At 43.5% G+C, this 18,317-nt stretch overlaps 1 protein-coding gene across 2 annotated transcripts in view; it reads left to right on the top strand.

Annotated features, from left to right (window-relative positions):
• MAN1A1 (mannosidase alpha class 1A member 1) overlaps positions 1-18,317 on the top strand; it is a 223,129-nt gene that overhangs the window by 44,449 nt on the left and 160,363 nt on the right. The gene's annotated exons all lie outside the window — the stretch shown is intronic.

Genomic DNA, 18,317 nt, shown 5'->3' with positions numbered 1-18,317 from the left:
GCATGTTATGTCTGTATATATAAACTTGAACTCCTATGAAACTGAAATATATGGACTGGAATTAAATGAAAATGGAGAGACCTCCTTTTAAGGAGTTAAAGCATTATCCTACTTAATGTAAACCATGTGGGGCTCAAACAACATTCTGTTGATTATCACTGTTAATTTTTAAACTTAAAATTAAAATGTGGGAGTATTCTATCCCAATATATACTTTATTTTAATTAACTGATACTTTGACTCTTATGTATAAATAATTTCTACTAAACCTATATTTTGTTAGCTTGTGTCATCTTGACTGGATATCTTGACAAACTTTGCATTTTTATTGAAGGCACTGTTTGGAATTTATGAAACAATGAAACAAAAATCACTTACAAGCAAATGTAGCTAACAGTCCAAAATGGTTTTAAAAAGACTAATCTCCTTCCTTAGTTGCTATAATGTTTCCATAGATACTCCTACTACTCGTGGATAGGATTCTGTGTCTGTCACGGAGGTCGTGGAAATCACAGATTCCGTGATTCTGCAGCGGCCGATGTGGCTGACCCCAGGGCCGCCCAAGCAGCTGGCCCCGGGGCCAGCCGCAGCCAGCCTCTTGGGTGGCCCCGCAGCCAGCTACACGGCTCGCTGCTGGAGCAGCCCTGGCTGCTGATTGGGTGGCCCTGGGCAGCTGGCCCCGGGGACCGCCCAAGCAGTGGTCCCAGGGGCAGTGGGAGCAGTGCCGGGGATGCAAACCCGGGGCGGTCGGAGCAGCGGCTGCTCAGTGGCCCCAGGCAGCTGGTGCCACTAGCCCCGGCTCCCCCCAGACTCCCCAGCTAAGATTTAGTGAGGGATATTTATTGTACAAGTCATGGAGAGGTCACGGGGCTGTGAATTTTTGTTTATTGCCTGTGACCTGTCCATGACTTTGTTAAAAATACCCATGACTAAATCGCAGCCTTACTCATGGATTTTAGCTAACTGCTGTAGTAGTAACTACAACAGCACATTTTACTTTGCATCCAATGGGGGAGGGAATGATTAGGTTTTCTTGTGAATTTTGCTGAGATTAGATTAATGAAATGTGACTCAGTGAAAGATTTAGTTTGTGCTGTCTTTTAAACCTCGAGATAAGGCATAATTTTTAAAGTGAATAGAACAGATTTGGATTATGCAGTTTACAAGTTTTTTTGTATAAATATAATGTCCAGTATAGGATTATCTGTAATAGCAATATTTGGAAAAGAGGATTAGAATAAGAATTCCTAATGCTTGAGTGGTGGGGAATACGGGCTAGTCTACATTGTCAACGCTAAAGCACTGCCATGGCAGCGCTCGAACGTGGCTTGTGTGGTCGCGGCAGAGCGCTGGGAGAGAGCTCTGGTACGCTGGGTGAGAGCACTGGTGCACTGTCTACACTGGTGCTTTACAGCGCTGAAACTTGCTGCACTCGGGGTGTTTTTTCACCCCTCTGAGTGAGAAAGTTGCAGCGCTATAAATTGCCTGTGTAGACAAGCCCTATTAATTGTGTTAAACTCTTTCTGATGCTGTCTCCATACCAGTTTGACCCGGATATGGAATTGGCTAAGGGTGAGTTCTCCCTTTCCTATATTCTTGTAATTGAATCTGGGTTGATCTGATAGGTAGAATTGAAAGCTGTATTTCCTTTTTTTAAAAAAAAGTTTACATTAGATAAAATTGCATATTGCCTTTGAATACTATAGGAAGTGAGGCAGTGATAAGTTTGGATCCAATTTTGGGTAAAGCATTTACAAATTCAGGGGGGTTAAGCTTCTTCAGAGGCCAGCTAGGGAAGATGCTTAGATCTCCTGTGTAAAGTTTTGGGTGGAGGTTCAAAACACCGCTGCTTTGAGTTGATATTGATAACAGCATAAAGCCTAATCATTTGAGAAATCACAATGTAATTGGCTCTCTAATGGGTATGGTTTGGCACCCTGATTTAAACCAGCCCATGTGATTGCTAGCAATCTGGATTGTGATCTTTCTTGAATTGTGGACAATGATGTTGATTGGAGATGGTTCAGAGAAGAGCCATACGAATGATTAAAGGATTGTAAATCATCCCTTACAATGAGAGACTCGAGGAGCTCGATCTGTTTATCCAATCAAAGAGAAGGTTAAGGGATGGCTTCATCACAGCCCAGAAGTACTTACATGGGGAACAGAAATTTGATAACAGTGCTTTTCAATCTAGCAGACAAATATATAACAAGACACAATGGCTAGAAGTTGAAGCTAGACAAATCTAGATTAGGAATTAGGGAATAAGGTGCACATTTTAAGTGTTGGTAATTAACCATTGGACATCTTCCTAAGGTTATGGTGGATTGTCCATCATTGGAAACTTTTAAATCAGGATTGAATGCTTTTCTAAAAGGTGTGCTGTAGTTCAAAAAGGAATAAATTAGGGAAGCCCTATGGCCTGTTACGCAGGGTCAGACTAGATGATCACAGTGGTTCCTTCTGGCCTTATAATGAATGAATTATGCTAATTAAGAAATGCTAATTGGAAGCGGGGGTTGGAGAGCATATTGAAAATGAAATATTGAAGATTGTAACAGAGGATTGTTTAGCCAGAAGATGTTTGGTAAAATTCCAGTCCTAATGTGTCAGTACCAGAAACCTTGCCGAATCCAAGGCTTCATATGTGACTATCATCTGCTAAGGTGGCCAGACTTAAGGTAACTTTTTTGTTTAATGTATGTTGAAAGTAGAGCTACTACTTATAACACTAATGCAGTGATACTCAGACCTCAGTGGTTCAGGAGCCAAATTAGCTCAAATCAGCATTTCCCAAAAGAGCCACTGCAGTGTGAATTCATTGTTTAATTTACTATAGTACCATATATTAATATTTAAACAGTATGACAGGAAATATTTAGGTGTGTGTGCATGTATATGTATTCACAGCAGAATGAGCAGGTAGTATTATTTTATCAACTACAATTGGTTAACATAGTAAACACATCCTGATTGATTAATAACTTAGGTTGGTTAATAATTAAATCATTGTTTTAATATCATGTGCTGCAAAGAGCCACAGGAGACACATTAAAGAGCAACTTGTGGCTCATAAGCCTCAGTCCGAGTATCACTGATATTAATTTAATATTAATGGAAAATGGTACCACAATGATTTGAGGAAAAAACAAGTGCACAAGAATTTTAAATTATTAAACTTCAACAAACAAGACTTCTTGGCTAATTAAAAAATACAAATTTGAGACTGATTTTTGTCTGTCCAGCATGTAGTGCTAACTAAAACGAGTCTATTAATCTACGATGTTTTGTCTCTTGTTCTCTATACAACAAAAACAATATTAAGAAACCACAGGGGACACAGTTGTTTACTAAATGTACATAAATATGCAACTTCTAGCTGCATAGTGTTACCTGGGTCTCCTTGAGGCTTCTGAAACCTAGAACACAGCAAAGAGCACCAGAGGGCTAGCAAACTATTTAAAGGGATGCTACTTTGCATAAAAAAAATCTTGTATTAAGCACTAAAGGAAAACTAAAAGAAGTGTGTCTGTAGAAAACTAATTGGAAATAAACTTGACTAAAAGTTTAATAGTCATAGCTAGCTGACAATAAGCAAAACTAGAAATTTTAAAGTGATATGGAAAAACATAGGAAAGAATGTCCTGGAAGTTTGGCATATACAAGAAGATAATGAGCAAGCTTGGCTGTTAGTGGTTTTGAACCTATCCATTTGTTCTGTTACTTACTATAGGAGAGGCTTGTAGTGACCCTATATTTAAGTTGCCTAACACTGTCCATTATAAAGGATTTCTGCAACCTTTCTTTGAGAATCTCACCTCCCTTACCTGCTACAGGCCTTTGATATTCAGCACAGTTAATGGCCTGAGGCTACAGAAGTAACTTTTTTCTTGTTCTGTGAAATTCCATTCAGATTTTGGTGAGGTATAGTACATTTAAAAATGGCTATTTCCTTTCTTTTGCTTGCCTTTTTTTAGGAAATGGCAGCATGGATTCATCCAGAGGCCAGGCTTACATGTGTGGCAGCACCACCAACACCTGCTGCCTGAACACTAGGGAGCTAGGTGAAGCTGTTGGAGGGAGGGTAGGGTGACCAGATATCCCGATTTTTATTGGGACAGTCCCGATTTTGGGGTCTTTTTCTTATATAGGCTCCTATTACCTCCCACCCCCGTCCCGATTTTTCACATTTGCTGTCTGGTCACCGTAAGGAAGGGTGAGGGGGAGAGACAAGCTGGGCCCCCCTCTCAACCACCATCTGGACCCAGCACATGGTGCTGGCAACCAGTCCTCCATCTCTGGGGACACCACCATGTAAGCAGGAGCTCCTCCAACTCTTAGGTCAGTTGCAGGATGAAGAGAGCCAGGCTATGCTGGGCCTGCCCCCGTGATTGCACCCTGGACCCAACACTCTTGCACTTTGAGCATATCGCTAGACCTGTAGCTCTAGTAGCAGTCTCTGCTGTAATACTGCAGGTTCAGGGTTCAAACCTAGTTGATTCACAAGGGGTTGAGTAGGTTCCTAGTTGCACATACTCAACTTGATTTTGCTTTGAGTTTTTTAAAAACAAATCCACAAAATCAGGAAATCTTGTACAGAATCTGTTAAAAGAATGCCAAGGTTGCAAAGCCAAGCACTCAAAACTTAGGAAGTGGCACATTTATGGTGGCCTGTGCAATCTTAATTTAACCCCCATAGTGATAGTTGTTATTTACATGATGACTCATTTTCTTTAGGAGATTCCTGCATGTTTTATTCACTTGACAGGATAGGTACACAAGGGGGCAGAATTAAAATTGCTCAACAAGTACCAGATTTATGGTCGCCCAACTCTCAAGTGTTTGACTTTGCAACCTGTAAGTTATATTTAAAATAGTTTTTAGTATAGTTACGGCAAAGTTCTGAGTAGTTATAATGGTACAATACTACTTTTTCAGTTTAACTTTTTTTGTTCCTTCTCCATAAAGATAATCTGCTATTTTTGTTATCTGAGAGAGATCAGCATGGCTATGTAAAGCAGCAAATGTGAGTCATCTTTGTAGGAGATTCCAGCTTGGCTTTTCTCCCCATGCAGAATTCTAGGTGCCCGGAAGTTGATGATTTTGTATAAAAAGGGACTATTATGAAACAGGTATATATAAAACTAGTAATCCAGCCACACCTATCTAGCCAGAATGCTGAAAGTATTACTATATGATAGCCCAATCTGGGGGAAAAAATTAGTTATAGTCTGCATAGAGGAATAGCTTCTTGTTCTCTTCAAGCATTAGTGGGACTTGACAATAGTAGTCACGCCTACGGTCACCTAAGAGATTTTTCTACTTCCTGAAAAATAAGTTGATAGCCTCAAAGTTTCTATGATAGAAATAAATGTTACCTTGTCTTTTGAGTATTGCCTGTATGAATCCCCTTCCTTGGTGTGAATGCACCTTGCATGCCTGAGCTCAGATATTTCTAGAGAGCAATGGTTCAGCCTGTGCACTCAACCAGCATGTGACTTTTACCTGAAGAGACACAAGGGGATAGAGAAGAAGAAAAGAGAGCCAGTATACAGATGCAAATAAGTAGCCACATTGAGCATTGTAGTTTTTCTTAAGATGTCCTTTTATTGTTGACATGATTTTTAGAATAGCCCAATTAACCTATTAATGACATTAACTTGCAGGTATAAAAACTTACCCACTATTATATGTATCATATCAGAACATGGAGGTCTTTCATTTTTAAGTTTGAAAAGTTAGTTGGCTCTGACACTAAGCATTCTACTAGCAATAGTTTAAGGGTAAATTCAGCAGATGAACATTCTACTTGCTGATGCAGAACTACACTCAGAAATTTTCTCAATACCAATAAATATTAAACACTTGTAAAAGGAGCTTATTAAATACAAAAATTTAAGTCCTGCTGTTAAAATGTCTGGCTAGTTCAGTTTTGAATTCACTTCGAGGCAGGTTGACATCTTCATTTTTTGCCAAATACACTTACTATTTGACTTAATTAAACTGAAGAATGTGACTTTAATAATAAATGGTAAATTTTTGCCTAGTTTTCTAAGCTGGTCTTTGTCACATACACTCAACTCTGGACAATGATTGTATCTGACTGTACTAAAAATTCATGAAGAGCTCTTTGTAGCTCAAAAGCTTGTCTTTCACCAACAGAAGTTGGTCCAATAAAAGATATTATCTCCTCCACCTTGTCTGTCTCAACATGGGGCCAACAAGAACACTGCAAACTAAAAATTCATGTTTGTCACTGACTGATCTTAACATACTTGTTAAGGCATGATAATATCACCCCTAATGCTTGGTACAATCTTCCAGTTCATGGTCTTGTGTTTCCACATTTATTGATTAAAGAAAGGCTCAACTGTTAAATTAAGCATTCCAGCTATAAAGACCATACTGTACTGTATTGTATTGTATCGACTAATTCCATGTAACTGTAAGTTCCTCTGGCCAAGGACTTGACTATTTGGTGCACTTCACCTATTGTACATCTGTAATATATTATATGCTTTTCTCTACTTGCTGAATGGCTCTACAGAAGACCACAAAAACCATGTCTGCTTGTATCGGCTAATCCACTGTAGTGGGTATTCTAAGATCTTTCATTAACACAACCGAGCATGTATCCTTGCAATATTTAGTAACCCAAAAGATAAGTATTCTGATTCTCTTCTGTTTCATTAGGAAAGTGTCTCCATGAAACCAAATGAAAGACTTTTCTCTAATAAGCTGTCATGACACAGTGACAAAGAACTCCTCTGAACATCAGATGGAAATAATTAGGATAAGTGCTTAGTACAGCCATATTTAGTGATTCTTGTAAAATACAAGCAATATGCAGAAGTCTTTGCGGAGCATAATAAAAGTATCCTCAACTTCCAGAAAACTGTTGTGAAGTATTCTGGCAAACCTTTCAGTCAGGGCAGAATTTGTTTGAGAAGAAAAATAATTGCTGCTACTCTTTTCTGCTGTTGCTAGGTAGAAGATATAGTGTCTGGCACAAAATATGGTGGATTCAATGGTCTGGCTAACACTTTTCAATTATTTCAACACCAGTGGGTCAAATTCCTCGATTAGATTATATTTTCTATCATCTAAATACTCTTACTTGCTTTGAAAAGGGAAGTGTTGAGCCCAGATGCAGAAAGTGATCATCCTTCCTGATCAGCAGGTAAGAATCTGATACTCAGGGGGCTAGGGCTGCTCTGTTTAAATGAAGTGGACAACTAGGATTCCTATTAAATTACTTTAATTATACTGTCTCATTATTTTATGGTTGTGTTGGTGTTTAAATTAAACTTTACAAAGTAACTTTCTATTTCTTCTTTAGCCAGCTTTCAGTCTAATACTTGGGTGATTTCAGTTATACCTGGTTAAGTTTATGAAAATGTGTGGAGAGGGTAGAAAGTATTATCTAAATAAAGCATGTCTCATTTGGATGTCAAAAGCAGAATTGGTTGCAAAATGGGGCTGGCGGGGAAGGAGGGGGAAGAGAATCTATGGAAAATGTTGCCCATTTTTGTGAAATTGAGAAGCCAAGTTTTGGTGAAAACAAATATTTGTCATGATCTGACCAAAGACATATTACAGATTATGGTCTATAACTGGGTATTGAAGTGAGGATGTTTTCCCATCCCAAGGGTATAATTATAATATTGGGTTATAAGTTAAAGATGCAGATTACAGAAAAACAATTATTTTAAGTAACAAAATATACTGGTGTCTGCACTGGGTATATTCATTCTCCCTTCACTCTCCTGTAGCCACACTTTACTCTTAGAGCAATTTTACATGCTGGAGGAGGGAGAATGGATATACCCAGTGCAGACCTCAGGGCTATGGTAAGGAAACTGGACGAAACTAACTTTTGGTGTCCAGGACTTGTGCTACTCTCCCACCTGCTCCTCTAAAGTTGATTCCCACCACCACTTCCTCTTGCTCTGTAGCTGCAGGTGGTGTGGTCTTGCAGGAGTGTTTCTTCTAGAAGTTTGCTGGATTCTAGTGGAGGATGGAATAATAACTCAATGAAAAGCCAAGAAAAGACCGGAAGGAAATATCTAGTCTCTTCTGCTTCATATTTATACCAGTGTGCATGGTTTGGCTTTAAAAATGAAATAATAAAGTGAGACAATAAGTAAAGCCCTGTTTATGCTAAGGAAATTGATTCTTGTGCAAACTCTTACGGTAGACAGGCCTGCTCTGCTGCAGTGAAACTTTACCTTGGTTCAGCCTGCTACAAAACGTTGCAGTCGAAAAATCTCCAAGAATAAAGGTCAAATATTTCTCTTGGCTGCAGGCATACAATTTTGATTGAAGCCAGTGGGAATTGCAAACATTTAGGGCAGATCTACACTACGGGGTTAAGTCAACCTAAGTTAAGCAACTCAAGCTACGTGAATAATATAGCTGAAGTCGACGTAGCTTAGGTCGACTTATTGCAGTGTCTGCACTGCGCTGGGTCGATGGGAGAGTTGACTTACGTTATGCTTCTCGTTCTGGTGGACTACCGGAATCGACAGGAGAGCGATTTGCCGTTGATTTAGTGGGTCTTCGCTGCAGCATTGATCGCTGGTAGGTGTAGACATACCCTTAGTGAATGACAGAATTTGAGGCTGTTAACTTGTCCAGCACTGCTAGTGTACTCACGTAAATAGAAATTTCAACAGTTAACAAGCACCATCTGAAGAAGGCCTTATTGCCTTTGCTCATTTTTGGATATTGGATATAAGTGTAGATTTGAATGAAGGTCAATATACCGATCAGTATATAACATGCTCCCTTCAGTTTTTAACTCACTTGTTCCATTTGTAGCCTATATGTCATCGGAGACCATCTACAATAAAGGGTCATTAGGCAGTAGACAGATTAGCAACATGGACTCTGAATTCCCATATTGCTAGTCAAACATTTGAGGCTACAATGGAGTCGCATCATAGGCGCATTTAACTTACGTGATTTTAACTATACTCGCTCAGCAAAACAAAAACAAAAAGAGAGAGACAACAATTTAAATACTGTACCTGTAGTGCGGGTGATTCCGCCCACCGTTCCACTCAATGAGCGTTTGACAAAACGCGATTTTCTCCTTACGCGCTGACTTCAGAACCTAACCCCCGCTTAAGATGCGACTCCCCTGTATTTGAATGTAGGTATAAATGTAACAGTACTTTCACTCCCATGTTAAAGACTGTATTCTGTGAGTTGGGAGTGGTGACGTTGATAGTAACATGGAATGCTAGATCACAAATGTGATTCGTGTCCAGTTCATTTTGCAGTTGGCATTACAAGAAATATATGCTTCAAATGAAGCTGGAGTTTGAGATATGAGAGATACTGGAGACTAGTGTCAGTTGTAAAAGTTCTGAATTGTGTTAACTTTTTAGTGAATGCTCTATAATGATTCCATAAGGTTGTAACTGATGCCTGGTGAAACATACTTTACAGGGAGCTTTTTCTTTGTCTAAAAGTAAATAGTGAAAAAAATTGATTAACATACTTACTGGTTTACATAGATGCAGAGAAGCTTGAAGGGAGGGGGGTAAAAATATCCTTCTGCCACTTGACTAGGCCCTGGTCTACACTGGGCTGGGGGGGAGGGAATCGATCTAAGTTACGCAACTTCGTAGCTGAAGTCGACGTACTTAAATCAACTTACCGTGGTGTCTTCACTGCGGTGAGTCGACTGCTGCCGCTCCTCCATCGACTCTGCTTGAGCCTCTCGCGGCCCTGGAGTACAGGAGTCGACGGGAGAGGGCTCGGGGGTCGATTTATCGCGTCTAGAGTAGACACGATAAATCGATCCCCGCTGGATCGATCGCTGCCCACCAATCCGGCGGGTAGTGTAGACATACCCTTAATCTTTCACAGGAGTATTTGTTACGAAATGATTATTTGAGAGGTATAAACAGACATCCATCTTAATGGCTTGCTAACTGTGAAACACTTAGCTTTGTAGGAGCTGCTGCCCCCCGCCACCTCAGCAGAGGGCACTGTGTGTATTGAGGAGCAACCTTGTTGCCATCCCCTTATCAAGCTCTGCCCTGTTGACATAGGCCCACCTCCTCCTCCCTGTCTTCTACTCAGTTGCACAGGAGTTGCCTTCCAGGACCAAATCCAACTTGCTGGAAGATGGGTATTCAGATAAATGGGGTTGGCAGAGGGACCCAGCCTAACCAGAGAATGGTGATGTGTCCTCACCAATCCATCAGACTTGTGTAGATGGGGCCATTCTGACGGTCTGGGATCAGGAGGCGGCACTGTCCGGCAAGGGGGTCAGTACTCCCAGGGTCCAGACTTCTGCTCTTTGTTTGCAGAGTTTCTGCTTGGTCTCCCCAGCAGAGGTGGTCAACTGCTGATTGGTGGCTGCTGCAGCAGTGGGGGAGCAAGACTGGCAAGGAGCCTGGTTCCAGCAGTTGAGATGCCCTCTCACAGCCCCATCCACTTCTCCTGCCAGACGAAATCCCCTCCTGTCAAGGCTGTATCCCTACTTTGAACTTTAGGGTACAAATGTAGGGGCCTGCATGAAAACTGCTAAGCTTATCTACCAGCTTAGCTCTGGTCCCGCTGCCACCATTCTCGATGGATTCCCTCCCTGGGAAGCCTTGAGAAACCTTTCACCAATTCCCTGGTGAATACAGATCCAAACTGCTTGGATCTTAAACAAGGAGAGATTGACCCTTCCCCCCTCCTTCCTTTCACCAACTCCTGGTGAATACAGATCCAAACCCCCTTTGGATCTTAAAACAAGGAGAAATCAATCAGGTTTTAAAAAAGAAGGCTTTTAATTAAAGCAAAAGGTAAAAATCATCTCTGCAAAATCAGTATGGAAAATAACTTTACAGGGTAATCAAACTTAAAGAGCTCAGAGGAATCCCCTCTGTCTTAGGTTCAAAGTATAGCAAACAAGATAAGCACTTTAGTAAAAGGTACATTTACAAGTTGAGAAAACAAAGTAAATCTAAGACACCTTGCCTGGCTTTTACTTACAATTTTGAAATGAGAGACTTGTTTAGAAAGATGGGGAGAACCTGGATTGATGTCTGGTCCCTCTCAGTCCCAAGAGCGAACAACCCCTTAAACAAAGGACACACACAAAAGCCTTTCCCCCCCCAAGATTTGAAAGTATCTTGTCCCCTTATTGGTCCTCTGGGTCAGGTGTCAGCCAGGTTACCCGAGCTTCTTAACCCTTTACAGGTAAAAGGATTTTAGAGTCTCTGACCAGGAGGGACTTTAGTACTGTACACAGGAGAGCTGTCACCCTTCCCTTTATAGTTATGACACGCCCCCCAAATCACAGATAGTGTTGGACGTTCGGTTCCACACTGGCTGTGATTTCTTCCTGGAGTTCTAGGAGAAAACAGAGTTAACAAGACACATGTACCTTTAGACATACTACTGATTATATAAAAACTAACAATATGTTTTATTACAAGAACAATTGTTAACCAGTTAACTCTGGGAAACTTTCCCGGGAGAGTGCATCAGCCACTTTGTTAGAAGCTCCCGAAATGTGTTGTATTTCAAAATCAAAATCTTGGAGGGCTAAACTCCACCGAAGAAGTTTTTTATTTCCCTTGGCGGTATGAAGCCACTGTAGCGCAGCATGGTCTGTTTGTAGTTGGAACCGCCGTCCCCAAACATATGGGCGTAGCTTTTCCAGCGCGTACACAATGGCGTAGCATTCCTTTTCGCTGATTGACCAGTGGCTTTCCCTCTCAGACAGTTTCTTGCTGAGAAACACGACAGGATGGAATTCTTGATCCGGTCCTTCCTGCATTAAAACTGCTCCCACGCCTCGCTCGGACGCATCTGTGGTTACTAGGAATGGTTCGTCAAAGTCTGGGGCCCTTAGCACAGGGTCAGACATGAGTGTTGCCTTAAGCTGGTTAAAGGCCTTTTGACACTTATCAGTCCACTGAACTGCATTTGGCTGTTTCTTTCTGGTTAGGTCTGTCAGCGGGGCGGCGATTTGGCTGTAGTGTGGTACAAATCGCCTATAATATCCGGCCAAGCCTAAGAAGGATTGGACCTGTTTCTTTGACTTTGGAACCGGCCACTTTTGGATAGCATCCACTTTGGCCTGTAGGGGATTTATAGTTTCTTGACCCACCTGGTGCCCCAGGTACGTCACTCTGTTTTGGCCTATTTGACACTTTTTAGCCTTAACAGTTAGTCCTGCCTGCCGGATGCGCTCGAAGACTTTTTTCAGGTGCTCCAGGTGTTCTGTCCATGAATCAGAAAAAATGGCCACATCATCGAGGTAGGCAACTGCAGATTCTCCCAATCCTGCTAGGAGACCATCTACAAGTCTTTGGAAGGTGGCGGGTGCATTTCGCAACCCGAAAGGGAGTACATTGAATTCATACACCCCTGCCTGGGTGACGAAGGCGGACCTTTCCTTAGCGGGTTCATCTAAGGGTATTTGCCAGTACCCCTTGGTTAAGTCTAAAGTAGAGATGAATTGGGCATGTCCCAATTTTTCCAATAGCTCATCTGTGCGTGGCATTGGATAGTTGTCAGGACGAGTTACAGCATTTAGCTTACGGTAGTCCACGCAAAAGCGTATTTCCCCATTTGGTTTGGGAACTAGAACCACTGGAGATGCCCATGCACTGGTAGAGGGGCGGATTATACCCATCTGTAGCATGTCCTGGATCTCCCTTTGTATAGCCGCTTGGGCATGAGGTGACTCCCGGTAGGGTGGGGTTCTAATTGGGTGAGCATTACCTGTGTCAATGGAGTGGTATGCCCGTTCGGTCCGTCCTGGAGTGGCTGAGAAAATCGGTGCAAAGCTTGTGCACAGCTCCTTTATCTGCTGTCGCTGCAGACGTCCCAGGGTCGTGGAGAGGTTCACCTCTTCCACGCCACCATTCCTTTTTCCTTCATAGTAGACACCTGCAGGCCACTCCGCGTCATCAGTTTCGTGGGCTGTAAACTGGCAAACGTTTAATTCTCTAGAATAAAAGGGCTTAAGAGAATTAACATGGTATACCTTAGGCTTTATGTTGGAGGTGGGGGAGGCTATGAGATAGTTAACAGCTCCTAGGCGCTCCTGGACCGTGAATGGTCCTTCCCACGACGCTTCCATTTTATGGGCCTGGAGCGCCTTTAAGACCATGACTTGGTCTCCTACTTTGAAGGACCGTTCTCTGGAATGTTTATCATACCAGGCCTTTTGCTCTTCCTGAGCATCCTTTAGGTTTTCTTTAGCAAGGGCTAAAGAGTGTCGGAGGGTGTTTTGTAGGTTGCTTACAAAGTCTAGAATGTTAGTTCCTGGAGAAGGCGTAAACCCCTCCCATTGCTGCTTCACCAACTGTAATGGCCCCTTAACCTCGCGGCCATACACAAGTTCAAATGGTGAAAACCCTAAACTGGGATGTGGTACAGCCCTGTAGGCAAAAAGCAACTGCTGCAACACTAGGTCCCAATCATTGGAGTGTTCATTTACGAATTTACGTATCATGGCCCCCAAAGTTCCATTAAACCTCTCCACCAGACCATTGGTTTGATGGTGATGAGGGGTGGCAACCAAGTGATTCACCCCATGAGCTTTCCACAGGTTTTTCATGTTCCCTGCCAGGAAATTAGTTCCCGAATCTGTAAGGATGTCGGAGGGCCAACCTACCCTGGCAAAAATGTCTGCTAATGCCTGGCACACACTTTTAGCCTTGGTGTTGCGTAAGGGTACAGCTTCCGGCCATCGGGTAGCAAAATCCATGAAAGTCAGTACGTACTGCTTTCCTCTGGGTGTCTTCTTTGGGAAAGGACCCAGAATATCCACAGCTACTCGCTGAAATGGGACCTCAATTATGGGTAGTGGCTGGAGAGGGGCTTTAACCTGATCTTGGGGCTTTCCCACTCGTTGGCACACCTCACAAGACCGGACATAATTAGCAACGTCCTTGCCCATTCCCTCCCAGTGGAAGGACTTCCCCAACCGGTCTTTGGTTCTGTTCACCCCAGAATGGCCACTGGGATGATCATGGGCTAAGCTCAAGAGCTTTACCCGATACTTAGTGGGAACTACCAACTGTCTTTGAGGATGCCAGTCTTCCTGGTGCCCACCAGAAAGAGTCTCCTTGTATAAAAGTCCTTTTTCTACAACAAACCGGGATCGGTTAGAAGAGCTGAGAGGCGGTGGGGTGCTCCGCGCCGCCTCCCAAGCTTTTTGAAGGCTGTCATCTGCTTCCTGCTCGGCCTGGAACTGTTCCCTTGATGCTGGAGACATCAGTTCCTCCTTGGACTGTGGACTGGGGCTTGGTCCCTCTGGAAGCGATGCAGGTGCTGGGGCTTTTTCCATTGACTGTGAACCGCTGTCCGCTGGTGCACTATGTGGTATTTCAGGCTCTGGCTGAGCCTCTTGGGTAGGGTTATCTGCTGCTTCCACCAGTTCAGACTCGCTGGTGCCCTCTGGCATTGGAGTTGTAGACGGGCTTGCAAGCGCTGGACTCAGTGCTGGCAATGGTTCTGGTGCTGGGTGCGTTGCCAGTTCCGGTTCCGGGACGGGCTTTGGCTGGGTCTCTGGGATTGGATCCACTACGGCTGTTGCAGTCGTTGGCAGGGGATCCGGTTCCACCACCTGTGTTTGGGTCTCCGGTAACACAGACGGGGCCCTGGTGGACGGCTCAGGAACAGGGATGGGGGTGAAAGCTTGCTTAGCCTGGCTGCGGGTGACTATTCCCACCCTCTTGGCTAGCTTCACATGGTTGGCCAAGTCTTCCCCCAGCAGCATGGGAATGGGATAATTGTCATAGACTGCAAAAGTCCACATTCCTGACCAGCCCTTGTACTGGACATGCAACTGGGCTGTAGGCAAGGTTACAGACTGTGACACGAAGGGTTGAATTGTCACTGTAGCCTCAGGGTTGATGAGTTTGGGGTCCACTAGGGATTGGTGGATAGTTGACACTTGTGCCCCAGTGTCCCTCCAAGCGATAACCTTCTTTCCGCCCACTCTCAAGGTTTCCCTTCGCTCCGAGGGTATGAGAGAGGCATCTGGGTCTGGGGTTCTTTGGTGTGATTGGGGTGTAATGAACTGTAATCGGTTGGGGTTCTTGGGGCAGTGAGCCTTTATATGCCCCAGTTCATTACATTTAAAACATCGCCCTGCTAAGGTATCACCGGGGCGATGTTGGTTGATGGAGACTGGTGTGGTGGGGTGAGAAGGCGTCTGGGGTTTCCCTTGGGATGTGGGTGGGGCCTTGGGTTGTCCCCGGTGATAAGGTTTTGTTTCGGCTTGCCCCTTCTGATATTCGCTCCAACTGCTACTAGCTTTTTTCTTTTCTGTCACCTCCACCCATTTGGCTCCAATCTCCCCCGCCTCGGTTACAGTTTTGGGCTTCCCATCTAGGATGTACCTTTCTATTTCCTCAGGAACACCCTCTAAAAACTGCTCCATTTGCAATAGGAAGGGCAACTCTTCCGTAGATTTAACATTTGCTCCTGATATCCAGGCATCCCAATTTTTCCCAATGTGGTAGGCATGTCGGGTAAATGACACATCAGGTTTCCACCTTAGGGCTCTGAACCGCCGACGGGCATGCTCAGGTGTTAGCCCCATTCTGATTCTGGCCTTGTTTTTAAAAAGTTCATAACTGTTCATGTGTTCCTTAGGCATTTCAGCCGCCACCTCTGCTAAGGGTCCACTGAGCTGCGGCCTCAGCTCTACCATGTACTGGGTTGGAGGGATGTCGTATCCAAGGCAGGCCCTTTCAAAATTTTCTAAGAAGGCCTCAGTATCATCGCCTGCCTTGTAGGTGGGGAATTTCCTGGGATGGGAAGTGGTACCTGGAGAGGAGTTGTTAGGATGGTCTGATGCACCCTGCCTAGTCCTTGCTGCTTCCAGTTCCATCTCTTTTTCTTTCAGCTCCATCTCTCTTTTATGGGCCTCCTGTTTGGCTTTTTCTTCTCTTTCTCTCAGCTCCATCTCTCTTTTATGGGCCTCCTGCTTGGCTTTTTCCAGCTCCATTTCTCTCTTGTGGGCCTCCTCTTTGGCTTTCTCTTCTCTGTCTCTCAGCTCCATCTCTCTCTTGTGGGCCCCCTCTTTGGCTTTCTCTTCTCTGTCTCTCAGCTCTATCTCTTTTTCTTTCAGCTCCATAGCTCTCTTGTGGGCCTCCTCTTTAGCTTTTTCTTCTTTGGTAGTCATTTTCCTGGTTTTCTTGTGCTGGGTCACACCCCTCTGCAGTTGACTGAAACTGGGATGTACTTAGCTCAGGCTCCTGCTGAGTGCTGCTGAGTTAACAGAGACTTTCTAACAAGCTACTCCCGAGAATGTAAAAAGAAAAGAAAAAAACAATTCACCTTGTAAATTACCTTTACTAGATCAAAGTTTGCTCACTTATTGAACCGTTCTCTTAACAAAGGACCTTGTTAAAAAAAACTTAACACCTCTGCCTTCAGGCAAGGAGAGATAAGATATGCATCTACCTTCAGCTCTGCTTTCCAAGCAGCTAGAAGGAAAAAAAAATCTCTTACTGGCTTTTGGGTTTAAAATGATCCCACCGCTGCCACCATGTCAAGGCTGTATCCCTACTTTGAACTTTAGGGTACAAATGTAGGGGCCTGCATGAAAACTGCTAAGCTTATCTACCAGCTTAGCTCTGGTCCCGCTGCCACCATTCTCGATGGATTCCCTCCCTGGGAAGCCTTGAGAAACCTTTCACCAATTCCCTGGTGAATACAGATCCAAACTGCTTGGATCTTAAACAAGGAGAGATTGACCCTTCCCCCCTCCTTCCTTTCACCAACTCCTGGTGAATACAGATCCAAACCCCCTTTGGATCTTAAAACAAGGAGAAATCAATCAGGTTTTAAAAAAGAAGGCTTTTAATTAAAGCAAAAGGTAAAAATCATCTCTGCAAAATCAGTATGGAAAATAACTTTACAGGGTAATCAAACTTAAAGAGCTCAGAGGAATCCCCTCTGTCTTAGGTTCAAAGTATAGCAAACAAGATAAGCACTTTAGTAAAAGGTACATTTACAAGTTGAGAAAACAAAGTAAATCTAAGACGCCTTGCCTGGCTTTTACTTACAATTTTGAAATAAGAGAGACTTGTTTAGAAAGATGGGGAGAACCTGGATTGATGTCTGGTCCCTCTCAGTCCCAAGAGCGAACAACCCCTTAAACAAAGGACACACACAAAAGCCTTTCCCCCCCCAAGATTTGAAAGTATCTTGTCCCCTTATTGGTCCTCTGGGTCAGGTGTCAGCCAGGTTACCCGAGCTTCTTAACCCTTTACAGGTAAAAGGATTTTAGAGTCTCTGACCAGGAGGGACTTTAGTACTGTACACAGGAGAGCTGTCACCCTTCCCTTTATAGTTATGACAGAGCAAGACTGGCAAGGAGCCTGGTTCCAGCAGTTGAGATGCCCTCTCACAGCCCCATCCACTTCTCCTGCCAGACGAAATCCCCTCCTGACACCAGTTCTTCAGTGTGGCCCCATCAGGTCCTGGGGCCCGTCTGACAGCCTCGTCATGTGCCCTCCATCTGGGGGGCACATATACCACGTTTTGCAAACTCCTGTTTCAATCCATTCCAGAGAAGCATTATGGTCTGGCTAGGTGTGATTTAGTGACCATATATGTAGGTTCTGTGGCTCTGAGAAAACACACTTGAAGAAATACACTGTTCAGGTGACATCATGTGTTTTAGAGGTTGTGTACACTTAAAATGCTAAAGTGGCACAGCTGCACCACTGTAGACACTACCTACGCTGACAGGAGGACTTATCCTATCGGTGTAGGTCATCCACTTCTTCAAGAGGCGATAGCTAGGTCGACAGAAAAATTCTTCTGTTGATCTAGTGCTGTCTACACCTGGACTGAGGCTGGTTTAAGTACACCACTTAGACATGGATTATTTTATTTTTATTTTTTGCACCCCTGACCAGTGTAGTTAAATTGATCTAATTTGCTAGTGTAGATCAGGCCTTAGTAATCTTCCCTTGAAGTACTGGAGTTCCTCAAAATGAGTTTAGTACTTTTAAAGACCAACATACTCCTTGGTGTACCTATTGGTATGGGTATATTTGCATTTGTGTGAACGTTCAATCATAGAAAGAAAGCTATTGGCTACTGCTGCTAAAAGACATCCAGGAGCAGCAAATAATTCAGTATGACACCCCCTCTCTCCATTCACAGTTGCAAATTATAGTAATTTTAAAATATGAACATAGTTTCTCAAATGAAGCAGCGGGCAGCTATGGTAGCTAAGTCAATTTCCCCCCCAGATATTTTGCCTAGACCTCTTCCGCTGGTGTTACCTGGACGGATCTTGAACCAGCTAGTTTGTATCCAAGCCACAATCT

Source organism: Emys orbicularis, chromosome 3 (genome assembly GCF_028017835.1).
Source record: "Emys orbicularis isolate rEmyOrb1 chromosome 3, rEmyOrb1.hap1, whole genome shotgun sequence".
NCBI lineage: Eukaryota > Metazoa > Chordata > Testudines > Emydidae > Emys > Emys orbicularis.
This window is presented reverse-complemented; position numbering and strand designations above follow the sequence as displayed.